Genomic DNA, 20,246 nt, shown 5'->3' on the forward strand with positions numbered 1-20,246 from the left:
ATGGTTTTAAAAGTTTTCAAATCTGTTCGAAGGCTTCTTTTTACAGTCTATAGTGCGAGGAAACTGTACAGACACGGTGATCTGAGCTATCTGATTGGCCAGTGGTAGGCCTATAAGTGCACTTGATTTTCCCTCTGGGCCTGACAAGGGTAGGTGAAGTTCTACATGAAATGGTTGAAAATGGGAACATTTGCCTTCCTGATGTTAGGGCTGCTGAATCAAGTGCAGCTACCACCCACAGCGTGAAAAAAATAAAATAAATAGGAACGCAAGAGCTATCGTTGGGTTTTTCACAGAAATGTTTGGTGATTGATTAGGAATGGGTTGGTGACAATTAAACTATTAGTATGTTATTCAAGACTGTACCACAAAGGGAATGAATGTCATACTGCCATTCCAGTGCAACTAATAACTGTACTAATACAGTGTGCCTAAATCTGACCTCTTTGTTGTGTAAGTGTTGTTATGATATAACGATAACCTAACCAGTCATATAAGGCTTTCTTTCTATCTCTCTCCCCCTCATACCTGATGACACTAGAGGTACATCACCACTAATGACTATTACTACAAATACTTTTTGGAATAATACCTAAACAATACTACTACTACTACTAAGTCTATTTCATGTCGACCGCAATCTCTTTTCTATATACAGTGCATTCGGAATTATTCAAACCCTCTTGACTTTTTTCCTACATTTTGTTACATTATAACCTTATTCTAAAGTATTGTATTAAATTGTTTTTTCCCCTCATCAGTCTACACACAATACCCCATAATGTCAAAGCAAAAACTGTTTTTTAGACATTGCAAATCTATGCCAAATAAAAAATGGAAATATCACATTTACCTAAGTATTCAGACCCTTAACTCAGTACTTTGTTGAAGCACCTTTGGCAGCGATTACAGCCTCTAGTCTTCTTGGGTATGACACTACAAACTTGGCACACCTGTATTTGGGGAGTTCCCCCCAATTCTTCTCTGCAGATCCTCTCAAGCTCTGTCAGGTTGGATGGGGAGCATCGCTGGACAGCTATTTTCAGGTCTCTCCAGAGATGTTCAATCGGGTTCAAGTCTGGGCTCTGGCTGGGCCACTCAAGGACATTCCAATACTTGTCCCAAAGCCCCTCCTGCGTTGTCTTGGCTGTGTGTTTAGGGTCGTTGTCCTGTTGGTAGGTGAACCTTTTTTTCTCAGTCTGAGGTCCTGAGCGCTCTTCATCAAGGATTTGCTCAGTTCATCTTTCCCTCAATCCAGACTAGTCTACCAGTCCCTACCGCTGAAAAGTATCCCCACAGCATGATGCTGCCACCACCATGCTTCACCTTAGAGATGGTGCCACGTTTCATCCAGATGTGACGCTTGGCATTCAGGCCAATTAGTTCAATCTTGGTTTCATCAGACCAGAGAATCTTGTTTCTCATGGTCTAAGAGTCCTTCAGGTCCCTTTTGGCAAACTCCAAGCTGTCATGTGCCTTTTACTGAGGGGTGGCTTCTGTCTGGCCACTTTACCATAAAGATAAAAGATAGCCGCACACTCTTGGAGCTCAGATGCAATAATTTAATTACCAACATTTCGACAGCCAAGCTGTCTTCATCAGGGTATAATCACAAACACTGCAGTATCTCGTTTATGTAGTGGCAAAAGACACAGGTGTCTGTAATCATGGCCAAGAGTGGCCTAATATCATTGGTTAATTATCAAATATTAAAATGGCAGACAAAGAACAGCATACAAACAACAAATGGATAGCATACGATCATAAATTCATTTGACTACACAAGCTTACAAACAATTACAATGGCAAAGTCACAATAATCACAAGAATGGCTTCAGATCAAAATCTACGTTGAGACCGAAGGGAGCTCTTCTAGATCGCTCTACCATAAAGGCCTGATTGGTGGAGTGCTGCAGAGATGGTTGTCCTTCTGGGAGGTAATCCCATCTCCACAGAGGAACTCAGGAGCTCTGTCAGAGTGACCATCAGGTTCTTGATCACCTCCCTGACCAAGGCCCTGCTCTCCCAATTGCTCAGTTTAGCCGGGTGGCCAGCTCTAGGAAGAGTCTTGGTGGTTCAAAACTTCTTCCGTTTAAGAATGACTGTGTTCTTGGAGACCTTCAAGGTTGCAGACATTTTTTGGTACCCTTCGCCAAATCTGTGTCTCGTCACAATCCTGTCTTGGAGCACTATGGACAATTCCTTCAACCTCATGACTTGGTTTTTGCTCTGACATGCATTGTCAACTGTAGGACCTTATATAGACAGGTATGTGCCTTTCCAAATCATGTCCAATCAATTGAATTTACCACAGCTGGACTCAAATCAAGTTGGAGAAACATCTCCAGGATGATCAATTGAAAACAGGATGCGCCTGAGCTCAATTTCGAGTGTCATATCAAAGGGTCTGAATACTTATGTAATTTTAAAAAAGTAATGTGCTAAGGAGTGTTCTAAACTTGTTTTCATGTTGTCATTATGGGGTATTGTGTGTAGATTGATGAGGAAAAATTGTATTTAATCAATTTTATAATACAGCTGTAACGCAACAAAATGTGGAAAAGGAGAAGGGGTCTGAATTCGTACCATTGCCCTGTGTGATGTTGTGGGGTTCAGTTTTAAAAGTTTGATGTATTTTGACTGTGTCAGTGTGGTGTTCTCCCCCTATGATGGGACTAAATTATGGATCACTGTGTTTTGCAGGGAGCCAAAGGAGACAAGGGTGACGAAGGCACTCCCGTAAGAAACAATCTCTCCTTCCAGCTCTCTATATATCATTTGTCCTGTGACAAACCATGTTATCTCATTTTTTTCTCTCTCTCTCTCTTTCAATTCAATTCAATTTAAGGTCTTTATTGGCATTGGATTTAAAAAAAAAGTTAAATAGGTAATAAACAAATGTGAAATAAACAATTAATACATTTACTGTAAACATTTTATTCATAAAAGTTCCAAAGTTTGCTCGCTCGCTCTCGCGATCTGTTTCTGTTTCTATCTCTCTGTCTCTCTCTGTCACTCCCTTATTGCCTTATCTGGTTCTATCAGTTCCATTCAAAGTGTTCCATGTTTGAATGCCACTTCTCTCTCTGGCACCCATTCTCTTTATTAATATTGGTGAGTGAGAGATGTGTAATTATTGTCACATGATTCAGTCACGCCTCAGACCCTCTGCTCATCTGACAGGGGATTGATGGAGTCTAGAGACAATAGCAGACAATAGCATAGCATGTATCTGTTTCTATGTCTCCTCACTTCCTCCTTCCCATCTTCCTCTCCTCCATCGGTCTCTCTAATTTTCCGTCTGTTCTCGGCCTCTCCACCAGGGGGAGTCTGGACTCCCAGGGAAGGCAGGGGAGAGAGGACTAAGGGTGAGTAGTCACATGTCTGTGTCACATACATGGTGTAAATGAATGGACAGAGCCATTGATCACATGACACCATTCATTCCAATAGCATATTGAAGCCAAATGAAGTCGGTTAAGATGGCGTCTCAAGGAGACATAATATGCACCGTTTGAGCTACTCCTGGAATGGACGTTGCAGGCTAGCTCAGTGCTGCCACCTCTCATTGTTGAAGGCCGACCTGTGTACTGCAGGCTGCCATTGGCAACTAAATTATCCTTATATCTTTTTCTGTGTGTGATTTTAAAAGATTTGGTTCAAGGACATATCATTTTTTGTACCATGCATAATTTAAAAAATATATATAAATGCAACATGCAACAATTTCAAAGATTTTACTGAGTTACAGTTCATATAAGGAAATCAGTCAATTGAATAAATACATTTGGCCCTAATCTATGGATTTCACATGACTGATTTTTTTGGTCATAGATACCATTAAAAGGATCTCGTCATGGTATCTCTATGCATTCAAATTGCCATTGATGAAATGCAATTGTGTTCATTGTCCGTAGTTTATGCCTGCCCATACCATAACCTCGCCACCACCATGGGGCACTCTGTTCACAATGTCGACATCAGCAAACCGCTCGCCCACACAATGACATACACGTGGTCTCCGGTTGAGGCCATTTGGACATACTGCCAAGTTCTCTAAAATGACGTTGGAGTTGGCTTATGGTAGAGAAATTAACATTCAATTATCTGGCAACAGCTCTGGTGGACATTCCTGCAGTCTGCCAATTGCACGTCTCTTAAAACCGGAGACATCTGTGGCATTGTGTTGTGTGACTAAACTGCACTTTTAAGAGTGGCCTTTTATTGTCCCCAGCACAAGGTGAACCTGTGTAATGATCATGCTGTTTAATCAGCTTCTTGACATGACAGGTGGATGGGTTATCTTGGCAAAGAAGAAATGCTCATTAACATTTGAGAGAAATGAGCTTTTTGTGCATATGAAAAATGTCTGGGATATTTGATTTCAGCTCATGAAACATGGGACCAACACTTTACATGTTGGTTTATATTTTTGTTCAGTATAGATTTACACAAAGATTGACCATGAAGATTGCCATTTTTCCATTCACTATAATGGGGGTCCTGTTTTCTGCTTACAATGCCTGCAGTACCGTAGTCGGCCTTGAATTTCCGTGGCTTCAATGAGAGGGGGGCAATATAAAACATTTTAAAAACTCTCTTTATGCCTTCTTTTCAGAATCGTCTTGCTGTACTGTATATGGTGATTGATCATGACCTACATTAGTGATCAATCAGTGAAATTGCTTATCCATATATTTATAAATTATTATTACATTCCTTTACTTAGATTTGTGTGTATTAGGTATTTGTTGTGAAATTGTTAGATATTACTTGTTAGATATTGCTGCACTGTCAGAAAAAGAAGCACAAGCATTTCGCCACACTCGGAATAAGATCTGCTAAACATGTGTATGTGACCAATAAAATTTGATTTGATGAACCATGACCAACATGATATGAAGTGGATGTTGTCAGGACAGATGAAACCCTGATGAAGACTGCTTAGCTGTCGTTGATTAAATGCAGTTTTGCATCTGAGCCATCAGTGTGCAGCTTTTCCTTTCATTTCTAAGATGTTTTTAGGACTACCATGGTAACGAAGCATAATCTGTGTGGGTTTTATTCCCCGTCCTCAGGGCCTTGCGGGTCAGCCTGGACGAGCAGGAGAGAAGGGAGACCTGGGAGACCCTGGAGAGCATGGACGTAATGTGAGACACATGTTTATGTGACAATGTGACACTCCTCTGACAGATTGAGCTGATATACTGTCTGTGTCTTCTGTGTAATAGTTATTGAGAGCATGGAAGACATGTGAGACACATGTTTGTGACGTGACACTTCTGTACACCCATGAATCAGTCAATAATTAATGTGACACTTCTGCCAGATTCATCTGATACTCTATATGTGTCAGTATTTGTGTTGGTTACTGTGAGTAATACAGTAGCAGTTGGTGTCTGTCTGTAGTGACAGTTTGTGTGTGTGTGGTGTGATGTGTATGGTGTGTCATCCACAGGGCAGCCCAGGACCTATCGGACCAAGAGGAGAGAAAGGAGTTGAGGTCAGAGGTTATGCTGTTTGTTATCTAATCTGATAGAATAGTTCCAATCTGCTCAAAGTAACAAAACTATATGTTGTTTATGACACAATAGGGAGCTCAAGGCCGCCCAGGACCTCCAGGGAAGGTGGTGAGTCCTGATAAGATTATAACTCTTTAACAATATGTTCATTTAGCAGAGGCTAAATGTGACTTTCAGTCAACAAATATGGCCCTTGTGAGAATCATACCAAAGAAATAGTATTACAAGCACCATACTAACTGAATGAGCAATCAGAACCACATAGCTACCTACATCTCTCTGTCTCTAACTTCTACAGGGCGATGCAGAGCAAAAGCTTAAAGGAGAAAGAGGAGAAAAGGTATGTAGATGTCCCTTACTTACTTCTAACATTGTACGAACACATCTTTGTATGTATACAGCACAGCTCTCTCTCTCAGTACACCTAACCTCCCAGTGTCTGACGTCACTTCCTGTGTCTAGGGAGATGCTGGTGACCCGGGAGAGCATGGGGGCAAAGGTCAGAAGGGCGAGGCAGGGTCCTCAGGGGCTGCGGGGCTCCGGGTGAGTAAGACTGCTGTCTCTGTCTCTTATCTAACCTTTATTTAACCAGGAAAATCCCATTGAGACCCAGAGTCTCTTTTTCAAGGGAGACCTGGCCAAGAAGGCAGCAACAATAAATACATTACAGAATTAAAACATACAACAACATGATCCAGCCTAAAAATACTCCTCTGTAACAGTCTCTCATCAACATTTTAAATGAATTCAGTGGCGCTAACATATCTAGATGAAGCATAGATTGTAGACTATTCCATGCACAAGACGAGAAGGCAGTCTTGCCTAATACTGTAAATGTCCTGAGGACTTTAAGTAGCAACCACCTAGCAGACCGGGTATGGTGACCAGACTACAGAGGTGAAGAGGAAGTTTACTCAAAAGGGCTTTGTAGATTAACACATTCTGTAGATGAACACATACAAATGTAGCTTAGTGCCATTTAAAGTGAGGTCCAACCCACCATTTGGTAAAAGGTGCAATGGTGGGTGAGTGACTTGGCATTTGTAATAAAGCACAAGAATGCATGATAAACATGTCCAGTCTCTGTAAGACTGAGGCTGTATGCATATACAACAAGTCACCATAATCAATTACAGAGAGAAAAGTGGCCTGAACAAGCTTTTTTAAATTTATGTTGACCTTTTATTTAACTAGGTAAGTCAGATAAGAACAAATTCTTATTTACAATGACAGCCTACCCCGGCCAAACCCGGAAGACGCTGGGCCAATTTTACGCCCCCCTATGGGACTCCCAACCAACGGTCGGTTGTGGTACAGCCTTGAATCAAACCAGGGTTTGTAGTGATGCCTCTAGCGCTGAGATACAGTGCCTTAGACTGCTACGCCACTCGTCTCCTTTCTAGCTATAAGGGGGAAGCAAGCCTTATTACGAAAATAAAAACCCAATTTCTAATTGGGTTTAAAGAAACCTTGTCATCCAACCATATACCTAGGTATTTGTAGGATGACACGTTTTCAATGGACAAGTACCCTTGATGGGTCACTGCCTCTAAACTACCTCTAAACTTTAAGCAGAGTCTTACGGGGCTCTCCTTCCAAATCTAGTTTCTTGAGAAACCTAAGCTTCGGCGGTTACTGAGTATACTGACCTGTGATGGCTGTCTGTCTGTCTGTGTGCAGTAGTGTGTGTAATTCTTACCCTGTCTTCTCCCTGTCTCACCTGCTCTGTTGTTTGTCTGTGTAGGGTCTCGAGGGACAGCGTGGACCTCCAGGGTCGAGAGTAAGTCACTGTCTGTCTGTCATGTGTGTCTGTCTGTTTTTCTGTCAAGTGTGTCTGTCTTTCTGTCTGCCTGTATGTCTATCTTTTATGTTTGTCTGTCTGTCTAATCACTCTATGCCTCTCTCCTCCCCTCTCTATTTCACTCATGGCTCTTTTTTTATTTTTCTGCAGGGTGACACAGGAGAAAGAGGAGGCCCAGGAGAGAAGGTCTGAACAACACATGCTACAGTGACTTCTCACATTCTCACACAGGCAGATTTTCGAATTGACAAATCCTGATAGGATATGGTTCTCCAAACTGGCTGGTGATTGGTAGGTTGCGCTGTCCTTCATTCCACCGGATCCTGTTTACCAGTCTGCAGATTCCCAGTGGGATGAAGCTCAGTGGGGCCTGCTCACAACATCACCATAGCCTGAGACATGCAACCTACTACTGTATACACACATGCTCTGCATCCTAAAAAATACCTCACTGTAGTAATTTTCAAACATTGAACTAACTCTGAGTAATGACGCTGGAGCACTGAATTGCCTTTCCACAGTAGTAGTAGAGTTTTATCCTCTTGTGCAAAATGTTCCCAGGTCCAATACAACCACTGTGCAGCCCTTTATCTGATCATACTCTATGCATCATGTGATCCTCTCTGTAGGGAGAGAGAGGTGCGTCTGGGCTGGATGGACGCAACGGTCTGGATGGCAAACCAGGGGCACCAGGAGCGGCCGGCCTGAGGGTCAGTACCTCTGTCTCTGTCATACAGACATTACAACAGCTGTAGATTCTCAGGGTACTGTGAACATGACATAAACATTACTGTCTTTAGTTGTCTCCTCAATTATTTTCCCTTGGTGTTACAGGGAGACCCAGGGAAACTAGGGGATCCAGGAAGAGATGTGAGTACCACTGTTTCTCCAGGCCAGAATCAACCCCTAGACTCGGGGTGCACAACCCCAGTCCCAGAGGGCTGCACTTCTGCTGGCTTGTGTGGCTCTCTGGTACATTCATTAGTCTGTTAAAGTCAGTGAGTGGAGCTGTTACCATTTGTCTTATCTGAACCTTGGAGAGGTCCCATTAAGAAATGAGAACGGACTTCATGCAAAGATTATCTATTATATTGATGGTCCACTGGCCGCTTTAACAATGGAAATACATATTTGCAAAGGTGAAAGGCAGGTGGGAGGAGGCGAGATCAGGTGGGAACATTCTGATGATCTTTTGTAGAAAACTTATCAATACTCTCGTAACAACCAAAGCATTATGAAATCAAATAAGCCTCAGCTATCAAAATAGCAATTCACTTTCATCTTAAACAAATTCATCACTTTCACATTGCCCTCCAGACAAAAACACCTCACTTGCTTATAGCGTTAAGCAGAACAAATCTGCTAAAACTGCGTGGACAGATTTTGGGCGACCCTCTTACTTTGCCTCTTGCTTTCAGCTTCAGGATAGTAACGCATCTGCCAAATTACTAAAATGTCAATGTACGTGTAACAAAAATATAAACGCAACATGTAAAGTGTTGGTCCCATGTTTCATGAGCTGAAATAAAATAACCCAGAAATGTTCCATACTGGTGTGGCATATCAAGAAGCTGATTAAACAGCATGATCATTGCACAGGTGCACCTTGTGCTGGAGACAATAAAAGGCCACCCTAAAATGTGCAGTTTTGTCACACAACACAATGCTACTGATGTCTCAAGTTTTGAAGAAGCATGCAATTGGCATGCTGACTTCTGGAATGTCCACCAGAGCTGTTGCCAGATAAGTTGATGTTAATTTCTCTACCATAAGCCGCCTCCAACATCATTTTAGAGAATTTGGCAGTACATCCAACCGGCCTCACAACTGCCATCACCTCATGTTTTATCCAACCGGCCTTCATCCGCCGCCATCACCTCATGTTTTATCCAACCGGCCTTCATCCGCCGCCATCACCTCATGTTTTATCCAACCGGCCTTCATCCGCCGCCATCACCTCATGTTTCAGCATGATAATGCACACCCCCATGGCGCAAGGATCTGTACACAATTCCTGGAAACTGAAAATATCCCAGTTCTTCCATGGCTGCACATGTTTGGGATGCTCTGGATCGACGTGTACGACAGCATGTTCCAGTTCCCGCCAATAACCAGCAACTTCGAACAGCCATTGAAAAGGAGTGAGACAACATTCTATAGGCTACAATCAACAGTGCTTTATTGAATATGAACTTGCTTATTTATCCAATGGTGTGACAGACTATGTTTGTTCCCGAGCTCTGGACTCTGACTCTATTGGTTACACAGACTCTTGGCCTCCCATCGTATTCTAACTACCTCTTGCCGGCTTTGTATTCATGTTATCTGATGAAATTGCTGTACAATATTATCTTGTTAACATCTGATGCACATCCAAATATCATAAACAATCAACACTGCAGAGTTCTCCCAGTCCTCTGCCATGCCCTGATTGTATTACTGCTGATGATATCTGGAAATGTGCATATACACCCTAGCCCATCTACTGTTGCTAGCCCCAATTCAGACTTGTTCTCTGATATCTGTTTCACTGATTTCTGCTCTCGTAAAAGTCTGGGTTTTCTGCATGTTGACACTTCAAGCTTATTACCTAAAATGGATAAATTCAAAGTGTGGGTTCACAGCTCCAATCCAGATGTGTTGGTCATTACTGAAACGTGGTTAAGAAAGAGTGTTTTCAACACTGATGTTAACTTTTCTGGTTCTAACCTTTTTTGGGTGGAGTGGCAATCTTTACCAAGGATCACCTTCAGTGCTCGGTTGTCTCCACCAAGTCTGTCTACAATCAATTTTATTTGCTGTTTTTAAGCATTAACCATCAGCACCGGCCTGTGCCCTATCTGCTCTAAGATCTCTCCTGGCCCCTTACACTAAGTCTGAATGTGTCCTGCTAGGTGACCTAAACTGGGATATGCTTAAAGCACCTGGCCAAGTCCTAAAGCAATGGGACTCCCTAAATCTTTCCCGGATTATTACCAATCCCACAAGGTATGACTCCAAACACCTAGAAATAGCTACTCTCCTTGGTGTTATCCTCACAAATAATCCTGATAGGTATCAGTCTGGTGTTTTCTGTATTGACTTTAGTGATCACTGTTTTACAGCCTGTGTTTGTAATGGCTGTTCAATGAAACAACCTGTCCTGACTTGTCATTGACGCTTGCTAAAAAAAACTTTAAAGAGCAAACCTTCATGACCTCTGTATATTGGTATAGAATCACCTCTGTCGAAGAGGCTTGGTCTTTCTTTTTTGGTATTTTCAGTGGTATTGTTAATAAACATGCCCCATAATGAAAATTATAATTAAAAACAGGTTCAGGCTCAGGTTCGACCGTGATCTGGCAGAGTATCTCCACCTCAAGAATTTCAATTTGCAGACTAGCTCTTGTTCAGGCAAATGAGAAATAAATGCACTCAGGCTATCCAGAAGGCCAAAGTTAGTTACTTTAAGGAGCAGTTCTCTCTCTGTGGGCCTAACCCCAAGACGTTAAAGACCTGGAGAAGTAACCCTCCTCCTCACATCTGCCCATGTCCCTTAATGTTGATGATGTGGTTGTTACTGACAAGGAGCACATGGCTGAGCTCTTTAATCACCACTTCATTATGTCTGGATTCCTATTTGACTCAGCCATGCCTCATTGCCCATCTAACATTTCCTCATCTCCCACCCCTTCTTATACAGAACTATCCCTAATGCTCCTCACTCTTTTTCCCCTGTCCCACTACAAAGTTTCTCCCTGCAGGCAGTCACTGAGTCTGTGGTGTTAAAGAACCCCTAAAAAACATCTGGTTCACTGCAACCTTAAAGGTCCTAAATGATGTCACCATTGTCCTTGATTCTAATTCATGTTTTTATTGACTTGGCCAAAGCCTTTGATACGGTAGACCATTCCATTCTTGTGGGCCGGCTAAGGAGTATGTCACCAAGGGAGTTCTTCTCAATTTACATCAACAACATAGCTCAGGCAGTAGGAAGCTCTCTCATCCATTTATATGCATTCTCATACTCAGCTGGCCCCTTCACAGATTTTGTTCTTAAATGCTCTACAACAAAGCTTTGTTAGTGCCCAACAAGCTTTCTCTGCCCTTAACCTTTTTCTGAACACCTCCAAAACAAATGTCGTGTGGTTTGGTAAGAAGAATGCCCCTTCCCACCAGTGTGATTACTTCCTCTGAAGGTTTAGAGCTTGAGGTAGTCACTTCATACAAGTACTTGGGAGTATGGCTAGACGGTACACTCTTTGTCTCAGCACATATCAAAGCTGCAGGATAACGTTAAATCTAGACTTGGTTTCCTCTATCATAATTGCTTGTCTTTCACCCCAGCTGCCAAACTAACCCTGATTCAGACGACCATCCTACCCATGCTAGTTTACAGAGACATAATTTATAGATCAGCAGGTAAGGGTGCTCTTGAGCGGCTAGATGTTCTTTACCATTCGGACATCAGATTTGCCACCAATGCTCCATATAGGTCACATCATTGCATTCTATACTCCACTGTTAACTGGTCATCTCTGTATACCCGTCACAAGACCCACTGGTTGATGCTTATTTATCTCCATCTCTTCATTCAAAGACTCAATCATGGACACTTACTGACAGTTGTGGCTGCTTCACGTGTTGTATTGTTGTCTCAGACTTCTTTCCCTTTGTGCTATTGTCTGTGCCCAATAATGTTTGTACCATGTTTTGAGCTGCTAACATTTTCTGCTGCTATGTTGTGTTGCTACTGTGCTTTTGTCATGTGTTGTTGTCTTAGGTCTCTCTTTATGTTGTTGTCTCTCTTGTCGTGATGTGGGTTTGTCCAAAATATATATTTTTTATTCTAGCCGTCACTTACTGTTTTTGAACACTAGAGGGCACTGTGTTGCTGTGTGGTTTCAGCCCTCACCCCTCCACCCTGTCTGTCTGTCTCACCAGGGGCTGCCAGGACTAAGAGGTGTACAGGGCCTCCCAGGCCCTATTGGGCCCGCTGGAAATCCAGGCACACCTGTGAGTTTGCCAACACTGTCAACCACACAAACAAAAACACATACATGCACGATGCACCCACACACACACACACACAAAGCTCCACTTTCCAAAGCACCTGTCTCATTGATGTCTCATTAGCCTAATTGTTGTGTTTCAGGGCAAAGCAGGAGAAGATGGAAAACCAGGGGCTGCTGGGAAAATGGTGAGGGATCAGTCCGACCTGACATCCTGCAGGGCATTACCACACTACATCAAACCTCTGATTAATAACAAACTGAATTAAAACAATTGCATGCGATTCAGTGCTATTCATTATGAGTTTTATAGTCACCAGTTAGTCCTATGTGTCTCTGTCTGTGTAATTACCATTAAACATGTTTGTCACATCCTCAGGTTAAAGTGCACTGATCAAATGTAACTCTGATGCTTTTATTCTACCTGAGTGGCTGTGCTGACTGTGGGTTCATTCCAAATGGCACCCTATTCCCTATATAGTGCACTACTTTTGACCATGCCTATAGGGCTCTGGTCAAAATGAATGCATTATGTAGGGTTAGGGAGCCATTTGGGGAGCTACCCATCTGTTGTAATGTTAAGTGAAGAGGAGATAGGATGATCAACCAAAGCCTCTGCAATACATTATCTATCTAACTGAGAGGCTTTGCTTGATATAACAGCACAGTGAGCTTTTATAAATGCACATTTCAGTGTTGTAAGTTTGTTCTTGTGTTGTTCTTCGCAGGGTGAGGATGGCGTACCAGGGGAAGATGGCAGAAAGGTCCGTGTTGGTTACGGCAACATTTACATAACTTTATTCTGTGGTCCACTGACCTGTAAACATCACGGTTTCCTCCCATTGCTGTGCTGTTTATGATCATTTGGAGTTAATGTGAGTGTCTTTGCAGTGTCACTGTTGTCTTTAGTTGTGTAATGAAAATGATGTTTCTCTACCTCACAGGGTGACAAAGGAGAGGCTGGGGTTTCTGGAAGAGACGTTAGTAACTTGTTACCCTGTATCTTTATCTCTCCCCTCTCGCTCTCTTTCTATGTTTGTACAATGTCCTTTCTTTCCTCCCCTGCTGTCTCTCTCTTCCTCTCGCTCCCTCTTTGCCTCCGTCTTTATCGATCCTGCTCTCCTCGGCTCCTGAGCATCTCTCGATTATCCCTGTTCCGTTTCTTTCTCGCCATCAATCCTCCTCCTAGTGTGTTTTCATTAAGCGTACTCTCCTGTGACATTGATATTTCTATCACACCCTACCTTCACGGTGGAATCAATAGTGCTCTAAGCAGCAGCTGTATAAATGCAACGGTGGGTAATGATCAAGCTCTGCCTTTGAGGGCCAGACGCTTCTGAGAGGGGATCCGCACGGGCATAGAATGTCAAGGCTTTGGTTTCATGTCCAAATTCATAGAAATGATCTAGGACATCTGCCTCCTTTCTAGTTCATGCCAGACCCCTTAGGAATAGAATAGAGTGTCCGTGCTGGTCTGAAGTTGTCAAGTGTGTGTGTGTGTGTGTGTGTGTGTGTGTGTGTGTGTGTGTGTGTGTGTGTGTGTGTGTGTGTGTGTGTGTGTGTGTGTGTGTGTGTGTGTGTGTGTGTGTGTGTGTGTGTGTGTGTGTGTGTGTGTGTGTGTGTGTGTGTGTGTGTGTGTTTCAGGGCCGTGATGGGCTGAAGGGGGACCGGGGCCTTGGCGGGCCTGCAGGGCCAACTGGTCTATCTGGGCCCCAAGGGGTCCCTGGCACCATCGGACCTCCAGGACAGGTACAGAACAGTCATATGCCTCTGCTTCCTAGAATGTGTGTGTATGTCACTTGGTGCTCTGATTATACAGTTATCTCTCTCTCCCCTCTCTTCTCTCTCAGGTGGTCTATGCGAAGGGAGCTCCATCACCATCTATCCCTGGCCCTCAGGGGCCTCCAGGAAGCCCAGTAAGTTACTATGTTGGATATGAGCCGTGCAGTATAGCAGTATAGCATAGCCTGATTTAGCAGTACTGTGTGCTTGTCTTAAGTACATTTCTAATGCACTCTGTTTCTGATGCCCATCTCTCTCTGTCTCTCAGGGTGTGCCTGGAATCCCAGGGACCGCAGGAGCTAGAGTAAGGCATTTCCATAGAGATCATTTACTATGATTTATTTATATGGTCAGTCAGTCTGCTCTAGCTCTATCCATCCATCTGTCCTTCAGTCTGATCTCTGACCCATTCACTCTTGTATTTCAGGGGGAGAGAGGAGCAGTGGGCAGTAAAGGTGAAAGGGTAAGTGTGTGTGTGTGTCTGACATATGAATGTGCACACATGCTGTTTCCTGAGTCTGTGTATGTGTTAGTGCATCTTTAGTATTACTGATGTGAGATGTTATTGACAGGGTGACCCAGGAGAGGACGGGCAACCGGGCAGGCCTGGAACAGCAGTGGTAAGAAAATACGCATTCAAGAAAGGAGAATAACCCCAGCATGTGACTGATAAAGGCATGACCATGTACTGTATTCACTCCTCCTTGACACTGTTTGTGCCTCTCTCCCATCAGGATGTGCAGAAGGCCCTCTCTAACCTTGGCATTGAGGTAAGTGGATATTAAATGTTTGCAACGATGTGACATTAAGGCATAGCTGTGCTGTATTTGAGTCTCCTTCCCTTTTACCAAGCCTGGGTTCTATTCATTAGGACACACTGTATCAAAGTGTTGAAACCTTTACTTCAACTTGAAACGAAGTCCATGTAGGCCCCTCCTGTTTCAGTTTGCTTCCTTTAGTTTGGTGCCTGATGAATACGACCTTTCTGTCCCTGTACTGTCCTGTCTGTAGATGCAGGACCTGAAGGTGCTTGTGGATAACAGGAATGTGCCAGGCAAGAGTGTGCTGGAGAAGGCTGAGAAGGGCCAGAGAGGAGACAAGGGAGAGGCCGGGCAGAGAGGACCAGCAGGGATAGATGTGAGTGAGCGGTCTCCAATTTGGGGGCAGTGTGAGGAACAAAGAGATATCAAGACCCCATGCAAATGTTGTATTAGAGTGAACTAAAACATGGTGTTAGTGTGTTTATTTGACCGATTATGTAATGCATAACTCTCTGCTTACTCTAAAAGTGATTCTCTGTATGACTGCATGGATTTTGAAAACAATGATTTCTAGGACAGTATGTGTAAGTAATGTCTTTACTCATTTCCATGTCAGGGTGCCCGCGGGCTGTCTGGGGAGAGGGGTGTGAAGGGAGAGCAGGGGGAACGGGGGCCTGTAGGGGCCACAGGACCCACAGGGAGGGCCATTGGAGAGAAGGGCCCAGTAGGACCCACGGGACAGGCTGGAGAGCCAGGAAAACCTGGAATACCTGGAGTACCAGGGAGAGCCGGAGAACTGGGAGAGGCTGGACGACCTGGAGATAAGGTGAGGAGGAGGAAGGAGTGGTTTAAGAAGAGAGAGAGGGAGAGGAATATGAAAGGAGGAAATAAAAATTGAAAAAGAGAGGAAGATCATGTGGATTAGAGATGTGTCATGTGATACCACTTTGACTTCCAGGGGGAGAGAGGAGAGAAGGGTGACAAAGGAGAGGCTGTGAGTATATTCATCACCACAATAATCATCATTTAATGTACTGTATACTGTATGGATGTTGACCAGAACATGACTGTTCTCATCTCCAGGGGAAAAACGGGCTAGGTGGCTCAGTGGGCCCTCCTGGACCAAAGGTGACCCATATAGACTACTTTTCTAATAAGTCGTCATTACAGTAAACATATCATAGTTCACCCAGAGGTTACTGAGTGCAGTGTGTTTATTGGTGTGTGTGTGTGTGTGTGTGTTTAAGGGTGCTGCTGCAGTATCGGGTGAATCTGGACTCCCCGGAGCAAGGGGCCTCCCTGGGGTCACAGGGCCGAAGGGAGAGCCTGGCGCCTCAGGGCCACAGGGATCCAAAGGCGACAGGGTCTGAACACCTCACTCTTAATATTGCAGTACTTCATCATGCAGCCTGATGTGAGTCCCTGTGTTTAATAAGCTGTGTGTGTGTGTGTGTGTGTGTGTGTGTGTGTGTGTGTGTGTGTGTGTGTGTGTGTGTGTGTGTGTGTGTGTGTGTGTGTGTGTGTGTGTGTGTGTGTGTGTGTGTGTGTGTGTGTGTGTGTGTGTGTGTGTGTTACAGGGTATTGCAGGGCTCCGTGGAGATAAAGGTGATCGGGGTCCATCTGGAGAACAGGGACGCGATGGTTTTCAGGTGACTGTGTGCTTTACAATAAGTGGCTATCCCTCATCTACAACTGAGGTGTCAAACATGCATTCATTGTGCACCCCTTGGTGAAAAGGACTTTGACACCTCCGTGCTACACTGTGAGATGAGATGTGACTGGCTCTAACCATATGGGTTAACAGTTGGCACTAACTGATACCAGGTTGTATTACCCTCATCATTGTGTGATTATGGTGCGGAGGAGGTTGTGAAGACAGTGTTGTAGTGGTAGCTAGTAGTAACCAGGTTGTGTTTTGATCATTTCAGGGGACAGCAGGAGAACCTGGCAAACCGGGACAGGATGGGAAGCCGGTGAGAGGAGGAGGGGTGGGGTTGAAGGAAAGATTAAAATGATGATAATATTGTAATCATATGATAAGGTTACTGTAGCTAGGCTACCTAATACATTTTCAGATAAAGTCGGTCTGTCAGGCTTTTATTTTGATTGATATCAATAACCATACAATTATACAGTGATATACTGTGGTGCTTCTTTGTTGATATATTATGCCATTTAGATGTGACTGCATGGATGCATTATGCATACTGTGCACTCATCTGTTTTCAAAGAGACAGCTTCCAGGAGACAGATCCCAGACATCAAAGGACAAACTGGAGTTACACAGTTTTCAGGTCTTCAGTAGAATGGCTGCACTGCAGTATATAGTTAAGCAGATAATGTTGTGTTTGAGTTCCAGTGATCATAACATGTCCAACCATACAGTAGGTGAGTAACTGAAGCATTGATGTTGATGTTGTGTAATCAACCATGACTAACTAGGGCCCAGAGTTTCTCCTGGTCTGTAAGAACTCAGAGCCCTAGTAGTCATACCGTGAGGAGGATAGAGATGGGTAGAAGGAGAAAGATAAATAGATTTGAAGGTGTGGAGGTGGAGAGATGATAAGATAACTCACGCTTCTTGTTTCCTCCCACAATGTTTCGAAGCAGGGTCCACAAGGACCAGCTGGTCCTCAAGGCCGCTCAGTGAGTAACAGTAACCCAGCCATGCAGCCTCCTTTAGGGCTGGCCCTGCGTAGGAAAGCCTGTGGATTGGCTGCCAGTGCTAGGCCGCTGATGGAGCTGATGTATCTGTTTTCCTTTGGGCTGAGGCTACGTAGAACCTTTAGACTGTAACCTTTTGCAACTCTGCTTCTAACAACTCCTCCCTCTTTCTTCTTACCTCCCCCCATCAATCTGTCTAATTTTGATATATTTTACACCCTTTCTGTCCCTCCCTCTCTTTTCAACACTTCCAATTACCCTTGTGTCCTACTATCCTACTCTTTCCCTTCTTCTTCTCCCCCTCTCCTTCTTCCTCTCCTCCCTCTCTGACTCTAGGGCCTGCCTGGGTTCCCTGGAGTGCTGGGTAGACCGGTAGGTTCTGTGCTGCTGGCTGGCATGCTTGTGACCAGGGAAATGGGGGCTGGGGGGGTACATGAGTCAGGTGGAGGGGTACAAGCACGACCCCAGGATGCTGTGACGGTACCAGTTTCCACCGCACTGCAGCAGAGGGGTTTGGAGCGAGGGGAATATTGTCAGGGGACGCTAGTATCATCAGTATCAACATGCACACACAGTCACAGAGTCCTCCACCGCACCATCCTCTGCATTCATGTCTCCACTTTCATTTTCTTTCATTTGAATTAGGGCCCATCTCCCAGGGGTCTGAGACTAGAGTTTGGCTTTGATAGGAAACTCATGAAATATTAATCTGGACCACCTGTTCCCAGAGTACCACTGATGGCTGGAATGTTTTATGTATTAAACACCACACATTTGTAACACATATGACACATACACTAACCAAGATCAATTGGACACAATAGGGTTGTGAATACTGAGATGGATTACCTGCCCTGTCAGAATTGTAACAGATGCATTTTGCTTAGTGTCATAGCTCTCTGTGCATTGTGTGCTAGCTTTCTGTGCTTGTGGCTTCACATGCTCTTTTGTCTGCTTCTCAGTCCTCCCAAAGCACTGTTTGTACATTGAAAACCCTGTGTGTGTCTTCGTGTATTGTGTGTGTATGCAGTTGTGTGTGTATGCAGTTGTGTATTTGTTTGTGTGTGAACACTTTTTCTTTGATGTTCACGTATGAAATGTATGTCTTTTCTTATTTATTTTTTATTTGTAACCTTTATTTAACTAGGCAAGTATGTCTGTACAAAGCCTACAAGTATGTACAGTGGGGCAGAAAAGTATTTAGTCAGCCACCAATTGTGCAAGTTCTCCCACTTAAAAAGATGAGAGAGGCCTGTAATTTTCATCATAGGTACACTTCAACTATGAAAGACAAAATGAGGAACAAAAATCCAGAAAATCACATTGTAGGATTTTTTATGAATTTATTTGCAAATTATGGTGGAAAATAAGTATGATGGGGTGAATAAAAATTCAAATTGTTGGATATCCCCACTCTGGCTGGATTCCAATAGGAATTACACTTCAATTTGCAAGCCAGCATAATGTGACTTGTATGCCTGAAAACCATGGGTTTCAGGCCACTATATTAGGGTAAACAAAGCCCTCAAAATAAGGCCTTATTGAGCACTTGTATTCTGTTGAGTAATTTCATTTTAATGATGACATATTTGCTTAGGATCTCACTTGGTGAAGGCAACAGGACAAAATAATAATTGTGCAACAACCATGTCTCTGTCACTAACAAATGCAGTCATGAGTGATAACTCTACAATTCACCAGAAAGGCAAGGCACTTTAAGGCTTTACACTAAGCAGTGTGTTAATTTAACACTTGTAGTGTTGATTTATCACTGGAGAATTTTCTGTGTATGTGTTTGTGTGTCGTATCATGCGTGTGTTCTCTGTGTGTGTTATGTCTTGGGCATGTTAATCCAGCATGCTCTTATCTCTTGTTTGCAGGGAAACCCTGGAGACCCTGGAATTAGAGGGCCAACTGTAAGTATGATATTTTAATATCCGACATGCGCATGTGCACACACAGAGCTGCACTTATACTGATGCTATCTCTTTTGTAATTGTAGGGTCCGATCGGTACCAATGGACCTCCAGGTCCGTCAGGGGTAAAGGTGAGAACTTCTTCCGTCATAGGCCTACAGTATCATTCATTCTTAGTTCTAGCTCTGTGGGGTTATTGCTGATGCATTTAGTAGTGTTGATATTTTTTGGCCTACAGTAGCTTAGTATTACAGCACTGGAATGATCCATTTAAGTGTTGTATTTGTTGTTCTGAGAATGTGTTTTGATCTCTGACAGGGTAATCAAGGAGTGCCTGGGGTTGGTGTTCAGGTGAGAACTTTATATGATAAATATTGTGTTGTATATTATGGGCCAGTTTCCCAGGCTGTCATGATGGCATAAAAGGTCGGGAGACAGGCGCAGGAATGTCTAATAGGGGTTTTTATTTACCCAAATGATTATCACACGGGACGAGACCCGTAATCATCTGCACAATACACGTGGTACGAAAGCCAAAACAACACAGCACAGGTACTCACACGACCAACGGACATCGGAACAATAATCGACAAGACAATGGTGAACCAAGGGCACACTTATACAATTACTCATCAGGGAATAGGGACCAGGTGTGCATAATGACAAATCTGAGGGATCCGTGGCACAGGCAGAGATTTAGGCTAGTCCAAGTCTAGAAAGTGTTATCAATATAGATTGTCCATTGAGAGAGCTTTTTAGTCCAGGACTAGGCTTAATCTGTGTCTGAGAAACTGACCTTATATGTTTTC

At 43.6% G+C, this 20,246-nt stretch overlaps 1 long non-coding RNA gene across 1 annotated transcript; it reads left to right on the forward strand.

Moving 5' to 3' along the window:
• The first annotated feature begins 16,836 nt into the window (after positions 1 to 16,836).
• LOC124002512 lies at positions 16,837 to 19,785 on the forward strand. Its single transcript, XR_006833042.1, has 4 exons — positions 16,837 to 17,503; positions 19,402 to 19,437; positions 19,524 to 19,568; positions 19,756 to 19,785. It is a non-coding gene; the product is annotated as an uncharacterized LOC124002512 (long non-coding RNA).
• Positions 19,786 to 20,246: the final 461 nt, after the last annotated feature.

The sequence above is a fragment of the Oncorhynchus gorbuscha genome, linkage group LG18 (genome assembly GCF_021184085.1).
Source record: "Oncorhynchus gorbuscha isolate QuinsamMale2020 ecotype Even-year linkage group LG18, OgorEven_v1.0, whole genome shotgun sequence".
NCBI classification, from domain to species: domain Eukaryota; kingdom Metazoa; phylum Chordata; class Actinopteri; order Salmoniformes; family Salmonidae; genus Oncorhynchus; species Oncorhynchus gorbuscha.